Source organism: Strigops habroptila, chromosome 1, assembly GCF_004027225.2.
Source record: "Strigops habroptila isolate Jane chromosome 1, bStrHab1.2.pri, whole genome shotgun sequence".
In the NCBI taxonomy this organism is placed as follows: Eukaryota; Metazoa; Chordata; class Aves; order Psittaciformes; family Psittacidae; genus Strigops; species Strigops habroptila.
Genome location: NC_044277.2, coordinates 44,415,699 through 44,428,188, shown reverse-complemented (window position 1 = coordinate 44,428,188; position 12,490 = coordinate 44,415,699).

Below are 12,490 nucleotides of genomic sequence, written 5' to 3'. Positions count from 1 at the left end.
TTATGTGGGTGTGCAAGAGGTTTAAGTGCTGGCAATTGCAGAGACCTGGGTCTGTTTATATTTCTTCATTGAATTTAATCCTTCTCAGCAAACTTCAAGCTGGACTAGCTGGTGAGTTGGAGGAAACATTTCCGCATCTGGAGGTCTTGGTCTGAGCCAGTGATTGGGGAAAGGGAGCACAGGGTCCAGGTATGGATATTAGGCAGACTGAGAGCCTGTGATAATATTCAAGGGAACTGTGATTGTGGCAGTGCTTATGTGATGAGTCTGTGAGTATATGCACCTATTTCACTAGCAAGCATCACATTGCTTTATCTGGCAAGTAGCAGGTGACTTGCATACCAGTTAAAAGACCCCAAGGTCGAGGCAAGGATATTAAACAGGTTTAGAGGCCATGCTAACATTCAAGGGGGCTGTGAATGTGGGTGTATTTATGGATGTGGAGAATGAGGGCGCTTGTTTTCACCAGAGAACCTCCATTCTGATCAGCTGGAGGAAAGGAAGAGGACAGGGTGTCTGCACTTTGTGAGTTTGGGTAGTGTTATAGGTGGGTTGTGCTATGTATGCTGTGTATGTGCAGCAGTCTGTTCAGTCAGCTACATTAGGGACCTCTGTGTGTGTGTCTCTTGGGTATACACTCAACCTTGCTACAGGCCAGACCTGCAAACACAAAACAACTGAATCCGTGGGGCTGGGATGTAAAGATCACCTGGGACCATTCCTGGCTGCGCATTTTGTCTACAGAGAAGGGATCCTGGGTCTGGTAGATTTTGTAGCACTCTTAACAGCCTTGGCAAGTAGGTAGGGCTATGATTCAGTGGGATCTGGAGAATAGAGTAGACATGGAAATACAAGAGCCAGAGGAAGCAAAGTGTACTTCCCTAAGGACACTTTGCAGAGGAAGATGGCAGTCACCATGGGCAGAGATTATCACATTGGCAGTTGTTTGGAGCAGGGCTGCAAGAGACAGGAATGCCAGTAATAGAAATGTCAGGTCATACCAGATGGTTGGTAGACTGGTATGTGTTCACATTTAAAGGTCAGCAGCTACTTTGATTCCCTGGATAGATGTTGATGATCATAACATTTATTGTGCAGTTTACCCTGACTGTGGGCAAGAGCAGTTCAAAGGTATGGAAATTTGATGAGGGAACTAGTCCTCCTCTGAATGACACTGCACAGCACAAAGCAATAAACGTGTATGCTTCTGTACTGACATTACATATGTAGTCCTCCTCTGATTGATATTCTCTGAAATGTAGTTATATTTAAAGCATTCATAGCTGGGTTTATGAGCTTTTGTCAGAACCCAAAGATTCGTGAAAGCAGCCAGACAAAATTAACAAAGATTTGTCAGAGCTAACAAACATCCTGTATAGGAAGATACCCTACTATAGCTGTCTTAAAATAACTTTCCTATTTTGACATGTCTTCATCAGCAGTTTTCATGCAAATAATCCTCCAAATGCGCCTTCAATTAAGATATGCACATAGATTTACATGGAGTTAAGAAGACACAAATGAGACTGTTCATTAATTCAACTGTGGCTAAAATACTTAACATTATAAACAGTGAGCATTTCATAATTTCAAATGTTAACTACCAGATTTGTTACTGCAGAGATCATTTATATCTTTTGAAATCCAGATTACATGAGAAGGCATAAATACTTACCTGTGCTTTCATCACAAGAGAGCTAAATACACAGAGCAATATATTACAATGCATTGTGCAAAATACGAATACCATAGGATATATCCTGAAATGGTAAACTTCCATGGAAAAAAAACCTTAAGCTTTTGCTTATTCATTTCAAATAGGAATCAATGAAGAACAGAACTTACAACTGAATCTCTGTGTCAGCGAGTATGAACAATTCACTTTTCAGTGGTGTGCAGATTCCATACAGCCAAAAGAGACTGAGTTTTCATTAATGTCAGTAACTGACCTAACAATACTCATGAGGAAAATACATTTTTTTTTTCAATTTACAATGCAGAAAAATTACTCAGGAAGCCCGGCACAGATCCAATATTGCACTTGATAGTCTATAACAAAAGTTCTACTACTAGCTCAAGTTCCTGAACAAACACATTTTTCTTAAAAACCTTAAGCACAACTGACTTACAGTGTGGTGTTTTCCTGTGAAGAAAGGAGGTGAGAGATTAGAAGTACATATGTGGTTTCAGAAATAAAGTGTTTCAACTGGAGGTTTCTTCTTTATGTGTAGATGCTTTACTTGGGTTTGTAATTTAACTGGTGAAAGTTGCAATGCCTCAGTAATGGTCACCTCTTCTGAAAACAGCAATGAAGATTCACCAGCCCAGTCCAGCTTCCTCTGGAGCTGACTTTCCTGCTTCCCTGACTTTGCCTACATGGTTATTAGGGCTGCATCTATTATTTTTCATGAAATAGCTTAATTTTGGAGATGTACATGTGACACATTTACAAATTTCATCACAGATCAGATACTGCGTTGGCCAGTTGGAGAGCCATACATAGGGTTCCAGCCTGGGTGTTTTCTTCCCTAAAGCAGATTTATTCACATAAAGTTTTAGCAAAAGTCTTTAATAAAGACTTTTATAATAAAGTAAATTTCTCTGTGTGAAATCAGATACTAATATGATAGTAAACCCCACTAACATTAGATCTGCACCAAGTTCCACTTCCCCTTTGCATCCTTTGCCCTGTGATGATTCAGGTTAAAATCATCAACAAGGATTTGCTGTGCCTGCATCCCTGGTCAGGCACGTTCCACTCTCTAGAGAACAGGACTAGTGGAAAAAACTTATTATTGGGTTCCCACAATGTGCAGAACAAGGGCTTGAACTGTGGATATTGACTCCATGGGCCAATTGCCCTGCTCCTGTTTCTCATTCATGTGAGGGTCTCTGCTGGTACCTGGTGGCTGTCCCCCACTCCCCCCCCAGCAAAGAAAACCCAGGCTTAAGTGAATGTTGTCTTCTCTGCTCCTCCTATTCTGAGCTCCAGACTAGCTGTACAGCTGGACCCAACAGAGTATGTGCACATTGTATTTAGAGCTGTGTGCATGACTCATTCCCCACTGCTGAGTCTATCAGAGCCACAGCATGGGTTTAAAAATAAAACAGAATGACCCCAGTATTCAAGTCAGTGGCTCAGGTTTGGATTAAAATAAAAGGTAGGCTGTTCTAGCTACTTAGCAGTCTTTCTTCAAGAATCTCAGTATTGCAGAAAATCTTTTAGGCATGCCACCTAATATCTATGCTAAACAGCATACACAGCCTCATATTCCTGATATAGGCAAACCAGACCAATTCCATTGCTATTTGCATCACACGGATCAGCTTGCTCAGTCTAGCTTTTGCACAAGTAGCAAATATCTGAATCATAATGTCTAACAGTCTGGTTGGCACTGCATTGTCTAAACGTAAAAAAGGGACCGATCCCAGACACTAGCTCTCTCTTGTCTCATATCGCCCACTCCAGCAGACATGAGTGCAGAGCAGGAGTCATGGCTTGTCATTTTTTTAGGTGCAGATCAGAGCAAAGAAGTGGTATTTCTCCTTTTTTCCCCCCTACTGTTTCCTTTCCTACTGTTATTAGAGCTCGGGGGCTTTTGCTCAGACACAGATTTTCAAGCTATCATCTTCAGTGCCAATAGTACAGATAGTCCTGTCTCAAAAGGAGAAGATCACCATCAAATAAACTGCCTTTTCTGAACAGTTGCTGCTTCTCAAATCTAGAGTTGTTGCCTAGAGACTTCTGTAGTGTTTGATGCAGTAATGGCAAAATACCTGTATTTTGCTCTGTGTTATGAAATTTTGAAGAAATTTAATATACAGTGATCTCATTTTCTCACTTCTTTCAACTACATATATTCTAGTTCATTAAAAAAGACAGCTCAAAAGTCAAGTTTTACTAATTATTTTTTGTGTAAGAAGAAGATTATGAATTTTTCTCAGTGGACAGATTCCACGTGGCTGCTCTCCTTGTCCTGTCTCCTTTCCGAGCATCAGCAGAATGAACTGGGAAAAAAAACAATGACCACAGCAATTCAGACTGATCACCTCTCCCACTCCCAAATTAATAATTTTCTAGAGTGCATATGGATCAGTCTCATTTGTATTAAACTTCTTCAAAATCATCACCATCACCAGTGCCACCTTTTCTATTTTTTCATGGAATTCTTCCCCCCTCCCCAGTCAGTTTATTACTTACAACATGTACATGGTAACTGGTGTCATAAAGACTGAAGGCAGGTTTACATTCCAGCTTTCATTTTAATTTGCTCACAAATTGCTAAACTCCTCCACTTCAGATGAAATGGTCCATGCTTGATCTCCACCTTTGACTTCACCTGCTGTGAAAACAAAACAGCATCAAAGCAGCTTAACTTGAATGTCTGGCACTTACAAGAACAAAATCAAACCTCATTGTTTCCCAAGGTTGCAATGCTTAATCCTACAATACATAAACATGATTGCTTTTCCAATGCAATACTCACGGGAAAAAAAAAGATTGTGTGCTCTTTATCAGATTTGAATCTTATATCTTCTAAAAAATGTGATGGATCATTTTGATTAACTTCTTAATGATAGCATTTCTGCTCAGTGGTTACTAATATGTAACTAGAACCAGCCATCTTGCTCTGCTAGAGCTCTGTGTATGTGCATGTGCCCTTGATTTTTTTTTATCGCCATCTGGATCCATGCAGTCTATGCTACAAAAAGCCAGATCAAATCTTGTCAGCACCATGTCTCCCCCTTCATGTGATTGATTGCTTTTTTTTTTTCATACTTCTCATCATGTTGTGAACACTTGGGTTTGGAGGCAGCTTTCACTCATGTAAATGATGTTGTCTTATTCAGAACAGAGCATTATAAATAACATAAAATAACACTGCAACTTCACCTTAGTTCGTTATGTTATTTGTTTATTAAGCTTGGTAGTTATTAAGTTGTTTAATAAACTTTACTAACTGTATTAGGAGCCTCTGTTGCTCCTTGGAAGAGTCAGGTTTCATTCTAGCTGCTACCGTCATGGCTTCGTCACCAGAAAATATTTGTCAGGGTAAGCTGACGGTAAGCAGAAAAACAGAAAATGAAAGCATCTATCACCTCTGCTGGTTTAAGGAACAGCCTCTGCAAGCTCTCAGTTTGCCTTGGCCAAAAGAACAATGATCGTGCTTAAGCCTTAGCATGTGTGACTGGGAGGAATGAAAAAAGAAAAGCTGCTTTTCCTGAAGGAAAGAAAAACTCAGATTGAAAAACCCAACACCTGAGTTAGGGAACACAGAACTATGGGCCACTGCATGACAGATACAGGCCATTTCTCCTACACAGATAGATGGTCCTTTGCAATATGAAGCCTGAACAATTCCTCCTGCTCAGCAGCCCGCCCATTTGCACTGCTTTTCATAGGCTCCCAGTTCACAGCAAGATCAATCACCACTACTTGTGTCATTTCTAAACCTATTTCCATTAGCTTATACCAACATCCACATCCCCCACTTATAAGCACCATGAGACCTCTGGCTGCCCCAACTGCAGTGCTGCTGAGCCTCTTTGAGCAGCTCTGTCCCTCAGGGAGGTCTGTGAGACTGGCAGCCAGGGTGATGTGGAGGCTGCGCTGACACAAGCAGCACACAACATGCTTTGTCGCTGGAAGCTGGAAGACTGAAATATAACTTGGAATAGTAACCCCTTCCATGACTTCTGCCGGGGACAAAGCTGGCAGTGGTTACTCCGTAGTGCTGGCTCTGCTGTGCCCATGTAGAGCTTGTTCCTGCATAGGCTGCTGCTGGGGACAGTAAATAAGTGTGGCTCTTGCCTTAGAGGATTTGTTGGAGGAACTGGTGCAGACCAGCGCTGTTTCACAGAGCCACTGAAGACCAGTTGTAAATATTTGTCCTCATCCCTTGGGACGGAAGTCCTCATCCCACACTCAATTCCCCTTGACAGTAAAAGTGGGGCTGCCCCATGCTGCCTTTTGTGGCCAGGTCCTCACATGGTCACGCAGTGGAAGTGACTACAGAGCAATCTGGTTGACATCAAACCTCCCCACTGGCTACACCCATGTCCATGAAAGACCTGCAGAGCACTGGCTGGCAACCAGCTTCCCCCCAGGAGTGAATCTTGAGCTTTGGAACAGATTTGAATTTCTGAGAAATACGAATAGCCACAAATGCAGTCTCAGTCACCTCAAAGGTGTTTCTGAAGTAAAATGTGAGGAAAAGAGGAATAGAGGTTTATTTACCATTTTCCCCTGGGGTTCAAATGCTCAAGCCACTCTCCCTTTGTGAAGCAAATCCATAGAAATGCTTTCATTTAGTCCATAATCATGCCTGAGTGCTTAGATTAGATGGTGCCACTTGCTTTCCTAAGAACAAGTTATCTTAGCTTCCAGTTGCCTTGATTTACACCCATCTTGCACAAACTACTTCACAGGTGCATCAGATCACTCTCAGATTGCCTGTGGTTGGGCTTACTTGCATATTTACTTTCTCACTTGTTTCCTACAGCATCTGAATGATCTGGTGGACTAGGACTGGGTGGGCTAGAATTGTTCCTTTTTTTCCCATTCCACAAATATTCTTCAGCTATAAAACACTCCCATTTCTTATCAGGTGGCATCAAGACCATTTCAAGGCTTTGTTACCAAAAAAGCCTAGGGGATGGGATGCCAGAGCTGGGGTACACGGATGCTTGCTGATGCACACATGGGCGCACAGCATGCAGCCGAGAGTGCGGGGACCATTGCACGACAGGAGGGTTTTAGAGCTCAAAAGATGGAGAGTTTGATATCTTTGGAAATGCAAGGCTGAGCATCAGTTTCTTAATCAGCAGTTACAGCTGCTGTCAACTGCTTTCCTGGCAACCCCCTGCTGATGGTGGAAGTGGGGTAGGGAATGTTTTGCAATACAAAGATCACATCTTAAAGGCGAAAGCAGAGCGCTTTGCTATCAGCTGTAGAGCCAAAGCCTTTTGCACACTGATTTTAGAGCACTACTAAAAAAATAAATAGCCTAATAATTAGTAGAGGAATCCTGACCTTTCTTTATTACAATTTTATTCAGCATATATGTGAACGATTAATTTTTCTTGAATAACTTGTATGGTATCTGTGAGAGCATGACTATACTTGGTTTATTAAACAGGAGTGCAGTAAACATCCTCTCCTTCTCCACCACTTTTGGCTTTTGTCACAAGGGGTGCTGAAAGTGTTTGAAATTTAAGTAGCTACTGGTGAAGTCAGAACATTTTTTGCACATCCCTCCCAAGACATAGCCATGCACTCCTAAGGGTCTGGCTCATCTCGGAGCCACACATCAGGAGGATTACCCTTGCCAAAGCTCTTTTCCCAGCTGCAGCAGAGCTTATTTGTCATTAAACCTCAAATATGAGTTATGTTTAACAACACAGCAACCCCACGCAAATACACAGGTGTGCAGCACGAAACTTTTATGGAAGGGGAAATGCTGTGGGTCCCAGCAGCCAGAGCCCTGACTCCTCTCCATGGTTGTGCAAAAGAAATGAGGGCAGCAGGAGCATCATGGTCACATCCTTCAGAGCCAGACCTCTGAGCTGGGCATTATGAATAGTCATCAAATATCTGCTGATGATGTCAGGGGTCGATTGCTCCAGTAAACTGGAATCTTGGTACTTTCAAGCTCTGGCAGGAATGAACTTGAATGAGATAAATGTTCTTGCATTTACAAAGTATTTTTACAATTAATTGCCCAAATACTCCTGGAAAATGGGAAACTGGTTTCTTCAATTTATTGGAAAGACAGTTAAATCAGGACTATCAGGAGGCTTAAGTAAGAGCGCAGAGTAAATCGCTGTCAAACCAGATTGAGAATAGGCAACCAAACAGTACCTATTTGTTGGTCTGAAGTTTCGCTGCCCTGATGGTGCCATTTAGTCTAGTGATCACAAGCAGGGACACGGCACCAGTGGGAGCAAGGCCAGGACCTCTGGCAGCGCTGCTCCACCATGGCCACCATTGTCGCCACACATTCTCTTTGGCTCCCAAAGCCCGACAGCCGTCAGCTTCATCACTGTTGGCAGACAGACCTCAATAGCTGGATAAAGGTGGTGGGAACAGGAGAGCCAGAAGTGCCTGCTGATAGGTCAGGGGATACTAACCCTGATGTTGCCAACTCCAGTGGAACCTGGGGCTGTGATCTCAAAACATACATTTTGCCAGGCAGCTGAAGGGTGGTTAGAGCCAGCTTTTACAAGTTACCACTTGATCTTTGTAATAAGTATTTTTTATTCAGTGTTTTCTAAGCTCCTTCCCTGTAAAAGGATGAAGACACCTCTGACAGTGTTGTGTGTTGTGAGTATAGATATGTGAGATGGATATTGAGAAGTGTCAAAGTTTTTCCTCTTTCCAAGTAATGAAGATCAAAACTTCCAAAGCTGAAAATATTCACTTAAACCTTGTAAGTACCTTGAAACATCATCAGTACTTCTTTTTTTTCCTAACATTGCAGACTTCTATTTCATACATTATTAAAAAACACAGCTTCCATAAAAATGTCATGAGGTGTAATGTTCACCTTCAGTTTAACAGGAGAAAATTGTGACAAATCAAATTAACACTTTTTGTTATACCAGGCACAGGAGCCTGCCATGCTCCACCAGCATCTCCAAAAGCACAACTTCAGGCAATTCAAAGAAGATAAAGCATTACAGAGACATGCGCTTGAGCCTTAAAGTTCCCAAAGTTGAAAGGTTCTGGTAAGAGATCCTCTGCGTTATAGAATTTTAATTTGTTTTCCTTTTCTAGCATTTCCTCTCCAGAATGCTCATGTGTCTTGGCAAACTTGCACCACCAATTAACTTCTAAATTGCTTTAGCTACTTATAAGGTTACACCAACAGTATTGGGGTATAAGAAGGATTGCAATTGTTCATTTCTGTTTCAAACTGGAAAATAAAAAAGCAGAAGCTGGCATTCCTAAAGTCGGGAGTGTAAATTTATGTACACACATATATAAAGGAACCACAACTGTTTTCTTAAGGAAAAGTTTATATTACTATTCTATTACTATATACCTAACACGTCTCTAGACATTACTGCAATACAGGTACTAAAGACATCCTCAGAAATCCCATTGTTTCAATCAGATAAAAATGCTCAAGCTATACTACTTAGAGTTCTTGCTTCAGAATCCTCCCTGAATAAATATTTTTTTCTTTTTATTTTTAAATTCAAAATTTCATTCCAAATTTCAAAGAAGTATGCCTATGTCCAGCCTAGCTTTGCATTTTATTAAGGGACTGACTCTTGGCTTTATTAAAGCTTTAATAGAATCCTTTGGATTACAAAGTGGAGCAGGTCCATTAGCATGTCATTGAGTACCATTATACAACTGCTTTGAACATTTGTGGCTCCACATGTGCTACACTTGGATACACAGCAAGGTAATTCAGATGCTGGTCAAGTGCTTTTGACAAGGGATTGTTTGATAACAGATCCCACCTGTACTGGCATGGATAAAATGCCATAGTAGTGCAGTGTGGATGAAGCGTTGTTTCAGTACTGGCAGTAAGTGTGCAAGTTACCCTCTTCAGAAGAGAACAGACATACTCAAACAGAAAGAGTTGAAAAGGATTGTTGGTTTAGGTTAATCTATTTTTAAAGCAAATTATCAAATATCTGATTGAAGCTCTGTAGAGAAATAAAGAGCTTGATTTATGTAAGGAAGCTGACACCTCTGCCAGGAGCTGTTATGTGGCAGGTTAGTGTTGTCGGGCTAATGTAACTTAATTATGGGTACTGAAAACAAAGCATTTAGAAATGAAGTCACAACTGAACAGCCACCGTGCCTACAAGTGACAGAAGTAGAATAGTTCCATCAACTTGAGCGATAAACTGAAGCCCATTCGTGAAATCAGTGGGTGTCTCGCCCGAATGAGCAGTGCAGGATTAGACTCGATTGCACATCATGCCGACGCTAGTTAGAAACATAGAACAGATGTCAAGTAAATAGGGAAGTGTGGGACAAAACAGAAATAATTGTAAAAATGTGCCCAAGGATAAAATAAATTGATCCTAAGACACTAACAAACATTCTTGTATAAGACGAAATGAGTCTTTGTACTGGGGTAGCTTTTATTTTCTTGCTAATATTGCATAACAGAACTACACTGGCATGATGAGGAGGGGGGATAATAAAATAACTTATCAATGCACTATTAACTCTACATGCTCTTACCTAATAATAAGATATTGATGCCTCCTTTAATGTGTGTCCCATTGTTGAGAACTTTCTCATTACCCCGCAGTAGCATACACAAAATGGCTTTTTTAATATACTCATGGCCATGAACGTTTGGTGCTAAAGACTTGCTTAAATGGTCAAAGATATCCTATTTAAGAAACAGCAAACACTTACGCTGCACATTACCAACATTAGAATGGAATCTCATTATCCATTAACCAGTATTAGTGCAATTTATAACTTATTTTAGTTTGAGTTTTGCAGAATTTCTTGATCTTTGCCACATCATCAGTTGAGAATGCGGGTGCTTTTCTTTGCTCATCGGTTTGATATTATTAGCCAGCATTATTGTCCTGGATATTTTCCTCCATGTCATGAGATTAACTATTAAAGATATGAACTATTAAATACATACTGGACCAATGTTTTCACAACACAAAAGGATTCAAAATCAAAGAAATTATTAGATTTATTCATTTTATTGTGGCTTAGAAAGTGAAATCCACACTAAAAGAGGATTCGAATAAGTTCCAATATCAGAATTCAGAAGAACTAGAACTACAACTTACAACTTTATAGCACTGGGGATTTCTTTTCTTCCTTACCCTGCACTACAGATGGGTGGGATATCTGTGTGCTGTGGAGCAGTATGGTGGCCTTTCAGTACTTAAACGGGGCCTATAAGAAAGATGGGGAGAGATGTTTTAGCAGGGCCTGTTGTGAGAGGACGACGGGTGATGGTTTTAAATTGAAAGAGGCGAGATTCAGTCTACATTAGGAAGAAAATCTTTACAATGAGGGTGGTAAAACACTGGCACAGGTTGCCCAGATTGGTGGTGGATGCATCATCCCTGGAGACACTGAAGGCCAGGCTCGATGTGGTTGTGAGCAACCTGATCTAGTTGAAAATGTCCCTGCTCATTGCAAGAGGAGTAGACTAGATGACCTTTGAAGGTCCTTTACAACCCAAACTATTCTATGATTCTGTGATTCTATAGCATCAAAGAATGTGCTCTGGCGTTAGGGCTGCCTTTGAAGGCTTGTCAGACGCTTGGGCTTCCTCTAAACACCGATCAGACAAGCCATGCAAACTCTAGGCAGTGAGAGAAAACAATCAGCTCAGAAAACCAAATTTTAAAGCAGAAAGCAGGGAAACACCACCTTAACGTCCATTTTATGAACCTATCAATCTTTTGTGAGTTTACAGGCTTTGTAGGGAAGCATTAGTGAGACAGCTGACACTTTAGAAGGCCCACGAGAAAATTGCTTTGTGGAGGGAAGAGTGCAATTGATATAAACCATCTAGGGAAAGAAGTGAATGCAGCCCAAGGTCCCTCAGGGGATGGTTGTGTCTCCCAGGTAAGACGACTTGAACTAGAGGAAACTAAATCAAAAACTAATCCAGTTCCAGCTCGCACTGCCTCTGGAGGCTCCTAACAAGCCTCAGTATTTTGCTGAACTGTGGATCCACCAAGGCTGCCCACAAAGAGACATCATGGAGGAGCAGGGAGACAGCTCAGGAAGCCTTCAGCTGTCACTGGGGAGAGTCCGAGGCCATGTAACAGGAGGGAATTTGGCAAAGAGAAGACAGAAATAGGTGGAAACAGTTCTCAGCTCCCCAAGCAGCATGGCAGGCATCCCCATCAGGCATAGGGAGCAGCAGGCAGCAGCAGCCAGAGGCGAGGCCTGCTTCTGGCTCTAAAAAAAAGGGGATCTTTCTGAGTGGATGCTCAGGGAAAAGCTACTGAGTTCTTTTGTAGTCAGTGCAGATGAAAACTACAATAGAATTCATAGCACTTGAAGCCATGCTGACATGAATTTTTTAACTGTTCAATAAATGCCAATCCTACCTGTTTGATAACAAGCTCATCTCAAGCTGGTCCTGACATGACTTTGGTGCCATATTCAGCTGCAAGGATAGCTGGCAGAGACTTGGGGAGCGGGTGTCAGTCAAAGGTACCTCGATGAAAGGAGATTTGTATGATTGATTATTCCTCCCGCACAAATTAATTTTTCTGTAAATACCTTTCACGTGATATTTGTAATCTTGTAAGCAGAACCGTTTGCTCATGGGATATATGATATTTGGATATTTCCCCACCGAGCAGGAGGATGGATGGCAACTCCAGCAGCTACGGTCACACAGTAGTATGGTGAGTGATGGCAAGTTGCCTATATTACTGTTTCAGTGCCTGCGTTATTCAGAGCTGCAGCTAACACCTTGGGGTAAATAAGGACACTGGGATCTGAAGAGATGTCTGCCCAGAGATGCCTGCC